Raw genomic sequence first — 18,264 nt, 5'->3', positions numbered from 1 at the left:
TTGTGTTTACATATCTCACCCCTTGACAGAACTCAAATATCTAGAGACGCAATACCTCTCCCTTCCCTCTTGCTCTACCAAATACCATTTGCCTGAAAGGCTTGCATGTGGTGAAAGGACAATTTAGATACAGGAGCTTAATGCTTTAAAGAAGCCTGTTCTCACATTAATGAGCACTGTTCAACCCTTGTGATTTGAATCTGCCAAGGGTCAATACTTGGATAAGAAATAAGATTGCAATTTTTAGCATTGAAATTAAAGAATCTTTTCAGGAATATTTGGTGCAACAATGGTGCCATGTGGTATTTCATTTTGGAGTAGCCAACTCTTTCATTCAGCACAAAACAATAAGTTGCATTTCCTTTCCAGTTTTTTAATCCGCTTTGAAAAATCTTTCCTTTGTCAGGGTAGGTAATTTCTCAAAATAAAATAAATTAGAATAAGAAATATTGACAAAGTTTATGTGAAAATGTCAAAAGAACTCTATTGATTTTTTCTACCTTTCTCTAGTCTGTCAACCAAAAGCCATCTGAATTCACAAATAATTTTGAATTTTTCTTCCTTTGTTTTCTAAAATTAGATGTTCACTGAAAAAAATGTTTCCTTGGTCAAGGCAAAGTCATTTGTATAAAAGCTTTGTGTACATCTGAGGAAAGAGATATAGTCATGGTCTATATGGTCTTTTACTGGGAATTTTGTTCTTTGCGGTCTCCTGAGTAAATGGAACTGTCACAATTCTGAACGAGAGCTAATGCACCCTGCTTAGCATCTGGACAGACCTTGCCTGTCTCTGTTTGCAAATGAGCCTGCAGTCTTACCTTACATGACTAGTAAGTATTTCTTCCTTCTACCAACTCCAGTCTCTCCCATCTGTAAAGAAGTTCCCCTCTCTACCAAGGGAATTACAAATTTCACCTTATTTTTATCATCATCCTTGAATAGTTCCAGGCAATTTATATACATGAACCTTTTAATTCACTTAAGAAGCCTTTCTTAGGAGGATAAGAATTCGCTAGGAAGTATTCCTAAATAGGTCAATTCCCATGATGTAATAGTCTCTGGATAGTCCTCCTTTTTATGCATAAAAAACCGAAGGATTTTCTTACCACATCTTTAACATGTAGAAACATCATGTTCTCTGCAAATTCAGAAGAAGATGAAGAAAGAATTAATATTTAAACTGAATTATTACCCATACCCCCCAAGAAGATATAGCTTGAATTCATATAAACCATGGAGATTACTGGCAAAGCTGGGAAAGGAACCATTACCACATCTGTGTTATCAGGCAGCTGAGAAGAGAATGAGAATATTTACTTCATGAGGGCAAATATTCCCTCCAATATTCTCCCAAAGGGAATATATTTCAATCTACCAATAAAGGGGATACATTTCAGAGAATTTTAAAGCATTATAGTGAAAGAAAACTAATTATATAGTATGTAATCCAAAAGCATTTGTCTTGGTTTCTGTCCAAATTTCTCACATAATTATGCAAATTTCTTGCTGGTCTTATGGCTAAACTCCAGTAAAACATCAGTTTAGTATCTACTAAGTAGGTTAGAAGTATGAAAAGTATATCCTGTGCTAAGGACGTGGACTCAGTGGTCTGAAAGATCTCTGCTGCAGCCACCATGTTTCCATGACTACCTTTCCTATTAAGAGTAAGTGTTCATCCCCTAACACCAGAAATAAAATCATTTCTTGCAAGGTATGGGTTGATTTGGTTTTTCTTTCCTCACAATTAGTCACTTTCTCCAGCTGACTAAGATTTAACCTTTCATCTCAGCTCTCAAAGGAGCTACTCTGATATTCCTCTTCCCAGTTCACCACACTCTTTCTTTGTGTGGTCATCACAAACACATTTGGGAGTGGAAGACAGGCAGCATTTGACAGGACTCTACTTGATAACGTGAGCCAGAAATACAAGAAGTACATCAGTAATTGTTGTGAGCAGTGAAAATTGTTCAGTGACCCATGGATGAAAGATTGACTGAAGCCTTTCTTTTTAGTCCGTATAAACTCCCAGATTCCATTTGCATACTGTTCATCCATAATAAAAGACTCCAAGGTGATACACCTTTGCATGGAAGGAGTAATATGGACTGTCCTCATGCATTTATCTCACAGTAATAGGAGCCTTAAATGGTTTTATATTTCATTACACTACTACAGCTGTTGAGCTGGGCAGTGGTAATGATGAGGGTTATTTTGCCAGCCATCAACAGATGGCATATTACTGTGCAAAATGCTGCAGTGCTGTGAAGACAGTGGGTGAAATCCCAGACTAGGATGGAAGTTTTGCTGTCAGCCTAGGCAGTACTTCAGCAATTGGTTTCTCATCATGCTAGCAATCATACAGGTGTATTAATTATGTTCTACTTGGCAGAATACATAAAGCCAGCCATTTGTACCAGAAAACTTGTTGTGCTGTTTAACAGCACTGTAGAGTACCTTAGATGATCAGTACAAAAGCAGTATAGAAATACAAAATGCTATCCATAAAAGTAGAGGTGAAATGGATCATTTTGTGAAAGAAAACAGGTCAAAGTTTATGTAACTTGGAGTCCCAAGTTTTCTCACTAGATTGCAGAAAAAAGAAAAAAGTGAATCAATATATGGGGCACACACTGGTTATGTAACATGGAAGTGACAAAGATTTTAATTAGAGGTGGACAGGGCAAGTGTTTGTTCTAACTTGGTGATGAATGATTCAATTTCTTCACATCTGCATCTTCTAGCAAATATCATCTCTAACCAGTAAAAACCATCAGACTGTATTGTTAGGGTCCAAATTCATTCCTATTATAATAACACTCACGACAGTAATTATGCTTTCGGGGTGTAATTTAAAAAGACTTACACAGATATTGACTGAAGAAACATGGAATCTATTGAAATAATTAAATAGCACATGGATGCCCATGTAAGAATGTACATCTATTTCTATACCATACGCAGTTAGATTTTATCTCGATTGTAGGTTAATGAGATGGAGTATCAATATATTAACAAAGTAGTTACCAGCACACATTTTTTTTCTACTTATAATTCCGTCTCTAATGCAATGAGTTAAATTACAAAAAGTTTTCCTTGATTTTTATCTTTATTACTTTGCCTTTTTTCATTTTACATCTTTCTTTCTACAACAAAAGCATCCAGAAAGCACTATGTTTGTTACAAGTCATTAGTGAAAAGAAAAGGAAGTAAAAAGATATCTGCACAGACATTGCAAAGAAATTCCTACCAGAAGCAGGAATATCTATGGAAAAGGAATGAAGTTTTAGGGGTGTGACGAGCATGAGAGAAATTATCCTCTTCCCCCATGAAGCTTATGATCCAACGCCCCCAGCCTATAAACAGTTATGTAAATGCTTAATTTGAAGCATATGAGTCATCTCGTAGCTTACAGAGTGTTAAGCAGTTTCCTCATTGCAGAAGTGTAGCCTAGACCAGAGTGATAACAAGGGTGCTTTTTGCTAAGATTTCACTAGCAAGTTGTTTAGAGCCCTTTCTACTGTCTAGCCATTCAAGCTTTATTTATTCTTTTCCTAATAAATTGAAAGTAATATTGCCCTACAGATTATACTGAATTAAACTTAACACCCTTTATATAAATGCATTAATAAATCTTCCCCTTTCTTCACACTTCTTTACATAGCCTGCCAAAATGAGTAACCTCTTTGAGGAACAGATGAAGAAATAGTGAATGAAGAAATGAACAATCACAAATGTAACTAGCAATACTTGTTATCACAGCGACATTTACTGGCCTCCACCAGAAGGAGGATCCATTGCAGTTTTAATCTGGTTTGTACGGAAGAAACAGTTATGATAGATCTACAGTATGCAACACATCCTACAGTTATATCACCAATGTGGTTCAGAATGAGCAAACTCTGGTACAGAAGCAGTATGGACAGTCTAATACAGCTTTTTACAGCTATATTGCTTTCAGGACTTCAGCTATTATATCTGCATATTGTTTTACTATGTAATGTACCCAGGCCTACTCATTCATTCAGCTGATGCTGGGGAGTCTCAGTTGTGGAATCTCATTGACTTGTGCCCTTGCAGTTTAATTAAACAAAACAGAGGATGGGAGGACAAATTTCTATGAGCCCTGATGGCAGGTAAATTAGAATAGAAAGTGTCAGCAAGTATCCCAAAGTCATACAGAACACATGTAGCAGAGGTGGAACTGCACCTAAATGTCAAGGTCAGAAATTTTTGGTAAAAGATAGTCTCACCTAAAACAAATGCATTTTGGTAAATGAAATGTCTTAGATTTATGGCAAGTCAGTGGAGATCCCCAAGCTGACACTGCCTTGGTCTTGGATATTGACAATCGTGAGGTCTTTCACACCTGATGCAGTAAAGCTGGAAGTCTGAATTTCCTGTGGGCTACAGTTGTCATCTCAGAAGCAGCCTTACTGTGCAACATGACTGGATTGCATCCCTGGTCTGGAGATGGTTGACATGGGAGGCACCCCAGAAGCTCCAGCTTCAAGAAACTTGAGCTGGACTTCCAAGGTCCATGTTTCCAGGCAGAAAGCCATGGAAGAGCTTCAAGATCATTGATTTGAAGTTTGCTAGCAGTAAAGCCTTGGGATCCCCAGCCCCAACTAAGTTGCTCTCCTTAACAAAGACTTTTAAAACTCTCAACATAGGTTGACCAAGGTCCAACAGGGCTTCCAACACACCTCCTGCAGCACTTGAATTCAGAGACTGGGAGTCCTGGGACTCCCAGTCTCTTGCATCAACTGCAAGTCCTGGGAGAGATCCCAGCATCTTGGCTTAACAGGCCGGTCTTGCTCTTGGGACTATCCTGGGCTAACAGCTCTGAGGTGCTAGTCTATTCAAATTAAATAAGCTAACAGACAGAAAAAAATCCAAGAAAACAGAATAGCAAGTCTTTTTTATCATAAATCCTGTCTCCTGGAAACCTTTGCTTTTCCATCCCACTGTCTAAACCACGGAAACTTAATTTTGTTGAACCTAGTGTGTCCAGTCTATGAATCGTTCATTTATGGTCAATTCATAAATAAAACTGTAAAAATTCTGTGGGAGGTATGTTTTTGTTCCTGACTGACCAATAAGCAACAATTTGCCTTGGTAATTTTAAATGATCTGTTGGAGCTTTTCATGTTCCCACTTAGTGAAAGGGTGAGCTAGGAGCTCTGCCTTTTTTGTCTGTCTTAGTGAAAGTCTGGGGGTTTGCAGCTCTTTATACAAACTACAGCTCATCTGCGATATCTCCCATGTCACCAAGATAAGTTTTTATTCATAAAACTGACATTTGAGTAACTAATAGCGTTTTAATAGAAATATCTCTAAAATGAACATAAAAAGCAGATTTTTTTTTCCTTCAAAGTCTTCATTTATGCAGAAAATGTCATGTCGACCTTTTTCTTCTGCCTTTTCGACAAATGCTCTTTTCAAACTTACATTTCAGTTTCATTTTAATAAGTAACATGTGCTAATCATATTAGGAATGATTCATTTTATTCAGGATGGCAAACTGCTTCTCTTAGCTAGTTCTTATTCATAATGCCACTCTTAAACCTACAGCAGAAGAATCTTTCCCATGGCTGAAAGGAAGCAGCTTCTGTCAGCCAGCTCTCCAGCACCTCTTTTACAGTGTTTTGCTTTATTTTCTTGGGTTTTTTTCTTCCTGATCACTCCTCAGACAATGTAATTTTGTAATATTTGATGATCTCTTATGTTAGGGTCCTGGCAGATTCCAGCCTTCGTAACTTTATGTGTGAAGACAGAGGTGTAAGATGCATCTCTGTGTTAACAGGGTTCAGGCTGCCTCTCGCCTGATCTGGGTGCTGGAGGTCTAGTCCTGGAGTTGTCTCCAGGCAGGGAGGTGCTGGCAATTGCAGGAGATCTCTCAGGGTGGGGAAGAGGGAACAGGATGAGAAAGAGTGACTGTGAGAACATGGGGCAACAGGAGTATTGTGGGCTTTTGTTTCGAGGAGGAAAAGCAATATCCCCGTTGCACCTATAGGCATTGATAGGCTCTTTCAGCTCAGCCTTTCACTGAAAACTGCTTTTCGGCTACTGCGGTGACACTGGGTAGCTGCCAGCAGGCCATACCTAAGAGGAAATCTTCTCATTACTGTCGTCCAGCTTCCCATATGCACACCCTTGAAGAGGTCACGTCCTAATCTCAACAGCAACAATCTTTTTCTGCTTCCTAGCCACTCCTTACACACAATACTGACCTAAACATTAAAAATGGAAACAGCTTTTACAAGAATCCCTTATTGTAGTATAAGGGGATACAATTCAGCAGGACATTTAAAAATTACTACTGTTCCTATTGAGTTAGCTTTTCTCTCACACTCATCAGGACAGGTATTCATTTTAGAGACTGACACAGAGGAAATAGAAAAGTTACAGGACCAGCCATCCCATGTCATCCTATTACATGCCTTGGACACCAAGGAAACACTGCTTGCCATCACAGTCCTGAAAAAATCCTCCCTTCATCTTCACATGACCGCCTAGAGTAGAAACAACTTTGCCTTTTTCCCTCTGCCTTTTATTATTTTCCTGTTTTTTCATGTGTCTTAAATTATCTCATTATTTCCCATTTGAACTTTATCATCTCACTCTACAAAGTGTTTTAGGACAATAATTTATGTAAAATAAAGTTTAATATGCTTGTTATCCAAAATCTAATGCATTAAAAAAAACCCCAAACAACTCTTGCCAAACTTTAGCTATAACTATCTCTGATTATCCTGAAACCTGGAGAAAATAAAAGCAAGTTGGGGGCAAAGCACTGAACTGAATAAGCTCACCTAGCTACTTTTCATCATAACAATAAATTTCCATCTTTTAACTTCTCAAATAAATGCACATGCTTTTGTTAAAATGCACATTGCTGAACTTCTATGAGAAGGCTATTTTTTCTTGTCTCCTAGCGCTAATGAAGCTGATTACTGGTACTGTTTTATATGTGCATCCTGTTAGAACAGATTGATTAATTACCTACAAAGGACAGCCATATGATCATGGTTTTTATTAGTAGTATTGCTGTAGTTTAAAGTCTGTCAACATTTTCATCATAAAATTAGGATGTTTTCAGGGACTATGACTTGTATCTAGACTTTTGCCCTCCTGCTATTGAATACTGTCAGTTACAGGATGCTGGGATAGAGGATCTTTGCTTTGATTCAGTCTGGGTGGCTGTTTTACTCTTTCCCACTCTTTGTGTTTGAAGATTAAGGATCCCAAATTAACATTAAAAAAATGTTTGTGAAAGAAGGAGTGTTTATAAAGTAGGGTTTTTTTTTCCACTGATCTCACTTCAGATAATGCATATGACTTCATTTAAGAGAAGTATGGATTTAAATTCCACTGAGAGTGTACACTATACATCTAGGAAACTGGCTGGATATGTAATCATGCAATACTTAATGCCTAAGGCCATTTATTTTGGACTGTTGTATAAATAATACTCATTTTCATATGCCTGCAATTATAACACATTTTTAAAAGGATGCCATTTAGATGCCAAGGACTGAAAGTGAACACTGTACTAAGCACTTTCTAAAAATCCATCATTGCTTTATTACCCAGTAGTTTGTAACAACACTTAGAAATAATTGCATCAGTAAAAATAAAAGCCTGTAGCTGCAATGGTATTCTTTAGACCTGACAATGCGCTAGGTAGTGCAAGAGTTAACACAGCCTCTCCTTCTTCCCCAGACCTGGATTAAAACTCTAGCTCCAAGTCACAAGTGAAAAGAGGTTTTGCAAACTTACCCTGGTCCCTCGTGGACAGGTGTCCACATTAAAAAGCCATCACACAGCTTGGGGTGACTGGCAGCCTCAACTCTGGAGGGGCAGAGGACCGGGTGAGCAGTGGGGCTGCTGCTCAGGGTGGCACCACGCGCCTCTGCAGAGAGCTGCACTGTCAGAGACACCAGCCTGCCACTGCCCTCCTTGCATAGTTTGTATCATAAATATTGCATAATGAATATTTGTCTCTGTTCCTGTAACCAGCAGCTGTCACACCTTATATTTCTACTGTCACTCAAACTCTGCTTTTAGTCCTTGCTTTGAGACCTGCAAAACCAGTTAAAAACCACAAACAAGATTGTAGACAACATTCTGCGTTCCTGGGGCTTGAATGCAGCAAGGTGAAATTTTCCGTCACTTTCTTCTGCTTTTTAGAAATGTCACAACTGCTGTGCCTCTCAGAGCACTGAGAAAATTAAATCAAAAATTACAGTATTGGTGGGAATGCAGCAGGAGGAGGGTAGGTTGTGTAAACTGATCAGGAAATTCACAATTATGCTAGTAACGAGGATTGATATCCTCCTTGCTGACCTCAGGTATTTGGCTTCAGATACGGGAGCCCTAAATCTCTCAGGAGTTTTGCTGGCAGGAGCCTGTACAGTGCAACTATGGAAATTACAACTAAAGGAGGATGAAGGTGGACTAGAGAAACAAGGCCCACGTGGCTGCTGCAAGAAGATAAATCATTTAAGCCTTGCTATTGTCCAGATTCTCCAGTGCTCAAGAGCATCTCCTCTTAACAAACAGGAGCAAGAAACAAAATAATTTGATGATTAATTGTTCTTGAGGAGGAAGTTGTTTTGGAAGAGCCACATTTTATGATGCTCAGAACTGCACCTACTTCAAACACAGATGGGCACATCAGGCTCTGCTTCTTCCTGGCCTCCAGCCCGGCCAGGCCATTTTCCTGTTAAAGAATGATAGCCAACATAAAGCCAGCCCTCGAGCAGGTGTAATTTAGGAGTACAAGAACAATTCTCCCACTCTTGCCCATGTGGTGCAAGAACAGCTGTTATCTGTGGAGGGGGATGGAGACCACAGGTCTTCACCCATTCCAAAAAGAGAGAAGGCAAGTTTCTGGGGCTGGGAGCAATGGGCAGGCCCTGCTGTGGCGCACAAGCTCTCAGGTCAGAAAGCAGGGTATAGCGTCAAGAATTTAAGCTTGCCCCCATTTCTATACTTTTTTTCCTTTAAACTCAGGTAGCACGTACGCAGTGCTAGCTGGATTCTTTTTATTCCGTTAGTGGCATTTGTGCAGCTGCCCTTGCTAAGTGTTGTCTATCAATATGCAATTACATAGAGGTATATACCAAAAAAGCCTGTCTGCCTTCCGTGTGGAAAGGAAGCTGATCAATAGCAGTAGATTCCAGCATGTGTATGGTCCAAGAATATAGCATATTTGTCACGGACAAGCAAACAAGTTTCTCCGTTTGCATCTTTGTGAATGAGAGGGTTTTGTTTTCATGGATTTTGTTTCAGGAGTTTCTTCGAAAAGCAGGGGACTAACTCACACATGCAAGAGAAATAGAAAGACTACATGGTGTAATGACTGCAGTATAAAACCGGAAAACCTAGTGCTGTTAGAAACAGCATGTACTCACTTTTTTGTGCAATACAAATATTTGATGTGTTATGAATTTTAAATTATATAAAGAGATATTAGTCCATGTGATACTTACTTAAATGGCAAACATGAGCTATTTCTAAGGATATACTAAGAATTAGTGTTTTCTCTGTCCAGTGCAATATCTTCATGACATAAGATGGCGACACCACGATTTAAAGCAGAAGAACATCTAAACTATACATAAATCATTATTTTTCATTCTTTTGTTTATTTAGAAAAACCCAGTATGAATAAGGATGAAATACCTTCCTACCTTCAGAGGCTTTATTGCAGTAAGGGGGAAAGTTGGTGTTAATTTTACTTACCTGTTTTATTAGTAATCAACAGATTCCGTTCATCAGGGCTCCAATTTTCAGCGGTGCTTAATGGCTTTCCTGGTGAAAGTTTAAATGGAGAAGTGGTTTCACATCATTTTGAACTGAATTGAAATATTTTGATTCACATAATAGATATGTTTTATTTCAATTGTATTTATCCTGGTGTGCCACATTGCTTCATGGGAATGGTAGTTTTCCCCATCCACGTGCTTGCCCAACTAGCCTGAATCTTTTCCAGATGACATTTTCCATCATATGGTGTGATCTGACAAGAACCGGTTAGTTCATTAAAATCTTACAACTGCTAATGTTTCCAGTGTGTGTTGAAGAGTAAAACTCACCAGAGGAAGATATAGTGTTCAATTATTTATTGTTTGTTATTTGGAGTCTCGATTCCCTTAATACCCACCTAGCAGGTGTAGGTGACACTGTGCCTGCCACTTTCCAAAAGCTCTACTTTTATAAAAAAATCTTCCATATGCAGCCCATCTCTACCGTATTTTTCAGAATACTTCCTTGCCCAAATAATTCTGTGCAACCTACTCGATCCGTGGTAGGCTTGCTCATGAAGAAAGAGCAAAGGAAGGAAAAAAGCAGTCAGGCTGACCAATGGAAAATAAAGCCACAACTTATTATTTAATGTATATATGTGACTCCAAAGCTGATAATTTGCTATGTGTACTCAAATTATCTAATGATTGCACAATCACTACAATCCCTCTTTCCAAACCAGTCAAAGAGCAGGTATTATGAGACTTTATAGTAAAACGCAGATTCTAACATTGTTCATTAAGTGCTATGTCTGAAGAAATCAACTGGCTGAACAGTTAGGGGCTGAAATAGCTGTAGGAGGTTGAATAGCCAATAATTTGTATGTAAACTGAATTGCCAAATCTGTTCCTTAAGGTTATTGATATTTTCGTTTAAGTGTGATCTGACAAAGTAAGTTGTTTGCTACAGCTCCCCAGAGGTAACCCCTTCAGGAAAAAAGTGTGTTAGTTATCATTATCTAGAATCCAGGACATAGTCTGCATTTCCCTTGTACAGAAAGTGTTCTGCGGTCCACCTGAGAGGGAGACTGGGAGAAGGTGCTGGGGCTGCAGCTGGTTGCCATGATTTATGTGCAGTGGTTTTTGACGTGGACTAGCACCCACAAGACACCAAAGAAAACCCACTATATTCTGTTCAGAAAGAACAAGAAAACAGGATTTATAACAAAACCTCCATGGCAAGAGATTTGAATGTTTTCATCTGTTGTGCCAACACTCTTCAGGTTAAAAAAAAAATGAAATAAAAGGTCAGTTATTTCTACAGCTTGCACAGGTAAAAGAAAGCAAAGTGAAATGGAAGCTGTGCTATTGCAAGTGCGCTATATGAGAAAATGATTGTCATTGTAGGCATGGGTGGACTGGATTTGTCATTACGTTCAAGTAGCTTCTTAGCAAAACAAGTCTAGCGACAGCTGAGTTCTAACTCAGAGGAGACGCCTAAGTCCCATTTTCAGTCTGCTGCTGCTTTGCCTCTGGGTTTTGTATGGGAATGATGAAAATGTTGTAAGAGCTGTAATGGCTTGAAACTGTCTTCCTTAACTAATAGACAAATTATTCCAGCTTTGTACAGAACTCCAGGAGGTTACAATTCTTAATATACTTCTTATCAATAAATATTCCTTACCAGAAAGACACACATTGGATTATTTTCATTTTTTTGCCTAATCTAACCTCCCTGAAATGTGAAAAGATAAACAGGAAACCCCTCCTGCTTTTCTAGGAGTTTCCCAAAATGTGACCCAGAGCAGGACTTCACAAAGCTACAGCTGCAAGAAGCTCTTCTGGTAGTCAGAGACTGCTGAGGGGCAGTGGCATCCCTGGGTGCGTGACCTACCTGCCTTGCTTTCAAGGCACAGAGAGAGACCATAAGAAGTATGGCCTCCCATATGGGACTCCTTAAGGGAGTCCTTATGGGACTCCTTTATGCAAAGGGAGCTTCAGGCTGCTAGCTAAGCTTGTTTTCTTACCATGTAGCATCATTAAAATGGAAAAGCCACAGCACCATAGTCAAAGGCAGTATGTTTTAAAAAGAATCCAGAAACAAAACACTGAACAATATTAAGCTATGCATGGAGTGGACAGATTTATAGCTCCCAAGTCATAAGCCTGTAAGAGCTAAAAAACATGTGAAGTTTGACATTTAGAGCCACCTCTTTTTTTTTTCCATTGGAGATATTTTGTTACCTAGGATATTTTCTTGTGACTTATATCTAAAAACAGCTAAGCTTTTAAAACAGAAATTGTTTTTTGATCTGACAGAGAGGCACAGGAAAAAAGTGTTTGAGAAATGCATTTGTTTAAAAAAACCCATGAGAAAATATGAGCTTCTGGAGTAAAAGTTAAGCCAAGCCTGTAAAACAATTGCAGTGACTTTCCTTTTCTTTAGCAACTCTTGCTTTATGCTTGTGATAGTTGTCTCCCACTCCAGCCCCTAATTCTGAAGAGGAAGGAATGAAAAATACTTGCTGAACAACTAATTTATCAGCCTGACATTACCATCTATCAAGAGGAGAGGCCTGCTGTTAGGAAAATCAAGATTATTGGTTCAGGGGTTTTGTTACCTCTTGTGAAATGAAGGTTAGTTTAACAATATACTTACCTGAGAGATGTTCTGGGCATTTCGAACCCTAAGTCCCATACATCACTTCTTTTTCTGCAGTTTGTTGTGGTGGTTTCTGTCTTCATTTACTCTGTCTCTGACAGTCCTGCTGCTAAAGAGCCCATTAAAAGCAGAAAGGATTTGGGTTTCTTTTCCTTCACAATCTATGAAGCAGTCCACTAAAAATTTTTAATACTCTTACATTAATCCTAAGTCTTACCATGTGTGTTTCAGTGTAGTACCTTATTAAGTGTTGCAGATTCAAATGTCTCAGGGCTGATGGCAGGTAACGTGTAAGCAGCAACATACAGACACCTCCATTAAGTGTCTTGCTGTTGAACTGTAATTCAGCAGCTGGAAGCCTTGTGAGGTAAAGGGCTTTTCATGTGGCAGTAAATGACTATGTGTGGGCAAATGAGTTTAGCCCTATGCTGAAGAGTGCTAGCATCTAAGTAAACAAAACCAAAACAACAAACCTAAGAAAAACCCAATGAGTAAGAAGTAGGCTTTTTTCCAATTAAAAAGAAAAAACAGAAATTAAAGGAAGTGATTTTTAGCCTCTCCTATAAATAGTAATATCTACAAATTCAGTGAAATTCAAAAGCTACAATCTCTCTTTGATCTTGTTTCAAACCTTCAGTTGATGGGTTTTTTTGTGGAGGAATGGTTGTGTGTACTCTAAATTTACACATTTATGGCCCGAAGAACTTACTCAATATGTAATTCAGTCCCATGCAATCAACATTCCTCTCCTCAGCATAGCAAAATAGGGACAGGTCTATTAATGAAGAGATATAGCTGTGTAATCACATTCATCCACTTTGTATGATGCTTTCATAGTAATATTTAGTGGAATGATAATATCCAGCCCTTTCCAACCTACGTCCACTGAATTCAAAATAGAGAGAATGTGCACATTGTGTCTTCACAATTGTATGGATGCAAGACCTGATGACTTCACAACATACCACTCAGTGATGAGACAAGAATTTAGCAGTTCCCAGCTTGCAGTTATATTTCAGAAAAGAGCATTATTTATTTTTTTGTTTAATTTGGCCTAACCTGCTATATGAAATGTACAGCAAGACAGTTGTGATCTGGTAAGAAAGTACAAGATATCAAGATGTGAAAAAATGTGTGTAAACTGGAGGGCAGTATAGCAGTGGGTGATGCTTTGTGCAGGCAATGTAGGAATCAAGAGGAATCTCTGCAGTTCATCCTACTCTAAGGGAAGACTTACAGATGCCTAGAATATGATCATATGATCAAGGCTCATGACTGAAAAGTATAAGGTACCTTATTTTTCTTTTTTTTTCCTTAATCATGTTTACAAGAAGGCTTTCAAGAACTGTATTAGGATGTGAGAACTGTATTAGGACGTGAGACTTCTCTGAAAACATGAGCAGCTTCTACCCCCCTGCCTGCTGGGCTTGGCAGATGACATTGGCAAAACAAGTGGGTCGTTGACTTTGTGAAAATTGTCACAATTTCACTTTGTGAAAATCTCTGCAATTGGAAGACTGATATTTTGTCAGTACTTTTTCTCTAACACGAACAGAAAGGATGGTGTGAGAGATTTTGATGGCGCCTGACTTGGCCTTTTATAATTTAATTTTTAAGTGTTAACATTACAAATAAATGGCATACTTATAAGTGTGTAGGTATTGCCTGTGCATTAGTTTTATAAATGGTTTACATTGTACAATAAAAGGAAGTCCCACATTTCAGTACACCTAACATTTCCACTCCCTTGGCCTTCCATATTACTAGATGCTGATCATAGCTGTCAAACACTTCCCTTCCTTAATACATCTTTGAGGTTTCTTCTAAAAAGAGGTTGCAGAAGATGTTTGATAATTATCATAGCTTCCAACAAAAAGGGTTGTCTTTCACTGACGAATCTGTCAAATCAAAGGCTAGAATGGGTGACATCACGGTGTACACTAACTTGTATGGTTGATGGTGCAAGTGTAATGTAAACTGCCCACACAAGATGACATTTCACTAACCGCAAAACATTCACTATTCACTAACTACAACTAGCACGTTCTTAGCAGGCTGATGTTTTTAATTAGAGCAAATACACTAGGAATTTACTTTTTTTTTTTTTAATGTTTAGAAGTTAGACAGTGCCCTCTCCTGGACATAGGCTCCCATAGCAGTAGTTTGCAAAGTGCCCCAAATGTTGCCAATTGGAGAAACTGGGCACAAAACCAGTGTGTTGCTCCGCTGAAGGGATTTGCTGCTTTCAAAGAAGTACACTTTGTTGTGGTCTCTCCTTGCATTGGGCTCTACTTGAAAGATACTGTGTAACAAAAATTGTTCTCAGTTTAGATGGCAAAGAGCTTTGGATTAATTTAGCTTGAACCCAGTTGGCTAGAGTTGATAGTGCAACTTTATCACAGCAAGCAGCAGGAATATGTAGTGCTACATATTCCAGTTTTTACACAAATCAGCTCAATACTGTAAGAGCATATTCATCTTCAGAAATAAGGGTGATGGAGAAATATGCAGTTGAAACTTTCTTTTTAGGTGTTCTCTTGCATATCTTTATTGCCTTATTTGACAGTAGGAAATTATAATCATATTGAGAAGTCAAAAGTGTCATTTTTCTCTGTATCCTTTCTTGAAGGTTCTTTGTTTTGGTTTGGTTTGGGTTTGAGGGGGTATTAATAAAATCCCCAACACTATCAGTTTCACTTAATAATTCTAATCTCATGCCTTTGGACTTTTCCAGGGTCCATAAAAAAAGCAGTTTACCCAGGACCTAACTTGAGACAGAACATTCTCAAGAATTCACAACATCTCACAGAAAAGGGGACAGAGAAATGGATTTCCCTAGTAGTTAATTAAAAACATGTATTTAAATTCCTTCAAAGATAGACTATAAAACTGTAATAATCCAGCATTTACAGGAAAATTTAAATTAATGACATAGAAAGCATTAAATATCCATTTACCAAACTTTTACAGTTTTCAGATCACTTCTATAGCTTTTGTCAGCACAGAAAACGCACAGAGAGATTTTACCATTTAGGGTTAACTGTGAGTGATTTCTATTAATTGGCTGACAGGTTGTTTTGTACATTAGCTTAAACATTAAGTAAAGCAGCTTTTTTATTTATTTACTTAAATTTTGCATGCTTTCTAAAAATATGCAGACCTCTTAAAAACAGACTGCCCATGCAGAGCACCTGCTCTGTGCCAAACTCAACATCCTCTGACCACTCACTTCAAAGGTGCACTTCTAGGGAAAAATGCAGCCCACCCTACAGCATACACTCCCTCACTCACTACATGAGGACAGCTCTGGAGCGGAGATCAAGATGTGCTCCCAAAATACTCCGTCCACTCATAGTATTGCCCTTCAGTCAGCCTTTGCCCATTACTTACATGTGCCTGAAGCTGTGAGCATCTCTGCTCCACCAAGTGAGCTCCACGGTCCTCTGCAAAGAGCTGAGAGCTTTGGAGTAACAGACCTCCTCATTAATGGTCACAGTTGGTCATTAGCTGGTCACTGAATCTTTCTTGATGACCTGCTAATGAACTTCCCACTGGCTTATTGCAAAGATTGGTCAAGGTAGACAGAATAGGTAATTTATAGCTGAACACCCAGCACTCTAATGGCCTTTGCTTAGCGACTGTAATTGACACAGTACTACTAAGAGGCATTACATCCTTCCTAATTTTATTCTCAGGTGTAAATATTTCATGTTGAATGGAAACTTTGGATTCTGTGTTTAAAAGTATATTTACATGTTGTATTTAAGGGGAAAATTTATTTAAGAATTCAATGAGGAAAAAAGCCTTAATCTTACCAACTCTTCTTTTCTAACATTTTTTTCCCTTAACAAAATATGTTTATTTTTAAAAAGCAAACCTGTGCATGCTAATATTCACCTGTAAAAGGCTTAGAGGCCTGCGCAGTGTAAAAATCAGCTCTCAGTGGGTGCCTGTTAGCTGCAGGAGACCAGAGATCTTTGATGGTTCAGCACCTGTGGTGCCTAATCTCTGTAAATCATGGATAAGTTGGACAGAAGCTACAGTCCCTCCAGCTGTGATCCTGCCAGCTCTTAAAACTTAAAAAGTTTCAACCAGGCCTTGACTTGATGGGAAAGCTCCAGAAAAAGCCCAAGAAGTGGCAGTGATGCATTAGGTAGCACTCTTCCCTCTAAGACTGGTAGATAATGCCATAGGGGTTATCCAATTATCACAGGAGCTTGCTTTTGCTTTAGATGTGCAGGTACCTTCTCCTGTTTTGAGAGTGATCAGAGTCCACCAATGCAGTGGTTACTAGGCATTTCACAGCCCTGAACATGTCTGCTAGACTGGATGCCTGTGGCCAAGATATTCATAATCCTTAAAGGTTTTGTATTTTCATTTTCACATGTTCATGTATCATAATGATGATGCAAAACAAAACAAAAGGTTAGTTTATATCTGCTATGCTACTGATATAAGAAACTGGGTTTGCATCTGTTAAAATGTCCTGGGGACAACCAGGAAGTTTATCATGTTCCATTACAGGTTTTCATGTACTTGACCCACATTAAGTGGTGTCCCAATGCTCATCTTTTCACTGCAAATGACTTCAAGATTGCGAAAATCTTTGTCTCCGGTGCTTCCAAATGGCACTTCTTGAGCTGTGTAGAGATTGAGGAGGTGGGTTTCCAGGGAGGTGTCCTGACCATTGCTCCCTGGGGTGTGGAAACAGGAGCTGTGGTTGTCTTTAGAGAGTTTTTGCCCTCTCACTGAAGAACTTCAGCTTACATTTGGTAACTTTGCTCTAAATGACATGAGATTGTCAAAATGTCTCATTAGTCAGAGATTTGATTTCATAACTTTTGATTACAAATGAGACCCTCCTCTCCATCCTAGCTTCAAGTTCTGGGATACTCCTGTCTCCTTAGCAGGCATTGCTGGCAAAGCGTGCGGCACCAACCAAAGGTTCATATAATGACTAAAAGCAACTCAGCTCCTAAACAGCTTGTGAAAGCAACATAGATGGTACTTGCCTTGATGTTGCATATTTTGATTACAAACATTTGATTCTGCACCTTTTATGGCATGGATGTGAGAGTTCAGGCCAGGTAGAGGATTCAGATGCTTTTACAGAAAACCACAAATCATTTCAGATAAATAAGACATTTATTTAATAATTAATCTTCTTGTTATACAGCATCCTGCCTTTGTTGCCATACTAAAAAGTAAATAAGATGTTCAAATATTAATGTCATATGTTTGAGAAGGACAAGGTCCTGACCCAAAGCAGTGTATTTTTAAGGAAATTCATTGAATCCAAATGGATTTCTCATGGCATCTCGGTACAGAATGTAGCATTAAAAATGCATCTTTTTTTTTTACAGGAGCTGTGGTCAGTCAGCTTTAAAATCCTAAGATCGAAAAATTGAAAGTGTAAATAAAATACGAGTTTGATCTCAGGAGTAATATAAGCTCCATGAAAATACTCTCCTCAGAGGGGAAAAAAAACATTCCTTAATTCACAAAACTTCTTTATATCACTGTGTAATTATCCACTAAAGAAATGCACATGGCAGTTTAGAAGGGTTGGTGTATGTTGAGACAAACATCTCTACAGTAGTGAAAGGGAAATCTTTAACTAAGTGGCTGTCCATAGTACAGCTAGTTTTATCTGATCTTACCAACACACAAAACACAGGCAAATTACTATTTCAATCCCTGTATGTGCTCTAGCTGAAACCCCAAAGCCAAGTGGTACTAACACAATGGAAGACTACACAACGAAAATAAACCAAAGTGAAGGCATATCACATTTTTTAATTTTCATTATAACGCTGCACATATATAGAATTTCTGCTCCTTGCTATGTGTACC

The 18,264-nt window shown here is 38.5% G+C and overlaps 1 protein-coding gene across 1 annotated transcript in view; it reads left to right on the top strand.

Annotated features, from left to right (window-relative positions):
- IL1RAPL1 (interleukin 1 receptor accessory protein like 1) overlaps window positions 1-18,264 on the top strand; it is a 670,917-nt gene that overhangs the window by 619,836 nt on the left and 32,817 nt on the right. The gene's annotated exons all lie outside the window — the stretch shown is intronic.

Source organism: Ciconia boyciana, chromosome 1, assembly GCF_034638445.1.
Source record: "Ciconia boyciana chromosome 1, ASM3463844v1, whole genome shotgun sequence".
Taxonomy (NCBI): domain Eukaryota; kingdom Metazoa; phylum Chordata; class Aves; order Ciconiiformes; family Ciconiidae; genus Ciconia; species Ciconia boyciana.
The sequence above is the reverse complement of the archived record's forward strand: the minus strand, read 5'-3'. Positions and strand labels throughout refer to the sequence as shown.